At 55.1% G+C, this 423-nt stretch overlaps 1 protein-coding gene across 1 annotated transcript in view; it reads right to left on the bottom strand.

Annotated features, from left to right (window-relative positions):
- The window catches only part of tmem59l (transmembrane protein 59-like), a 27,142-nt gene that overhangs the window by 20,705 nt on the left and 6,014 nt on the right, over nt 1–423 (bottom strand). The gene's annotated exons all lie outside the window — the stretch shown is intronic.

Here is a 423-nt window from a genome sequence, read left to right as displayed (position 1 = left end):
CCCCACCTCAGGTACGAGCCAGGGGCCTGCCGAGGAGAGAGACACCCAAGAGAAACGGAGGCCCCAAGGAGTGATGTAAACAAGACCCAACCAGACATACCCACTGATGGAGTTAAGGAGAGGCCTAGTTATCGAGAGCAAGGACCAGAACCCGCACCACCGAGACCTGGACACCCCCAGGCTCCGATGTAGTTTGATCCCCTGCTAGATCTTAAATCTCGACCACCAGGCCCAGGAGACCGGCACCCAAGAGACTAGACCACCAGGCCGAGGTTCCCCTCCCCGCCAGGGATGGGGTAGGGGAACGAAGGTCAAAGGTCCCACCTTCCTTGTGTGATGCGTGTTTGTTTGTTAGAGTGTATATTTGTGGTGTTAGAGGTGTGTGTACTAAAGGGTGCAGTTAAAATTGGTGAGAAGGCCTTA

Source organism: Oryzias melastigma, linkage group LG4 (genome assembly GCF_002922805.2).
Source record: "Oryzias melastigma strain HK-1 linkage group LG4, ASM292280v2, whole genome shotgun sequence".
NCBI lineage: Eukaryota > Metazoa > Chordata > Actinopteri > Beloniformes > Adrianichthyidae > Oryzias > Oryzias melastigma.
The sequence above is the reverse complement of the archived record's forward strand: the minus strand, read 5'-3'. Positions and strand labels throughout refer to the sequence as shown.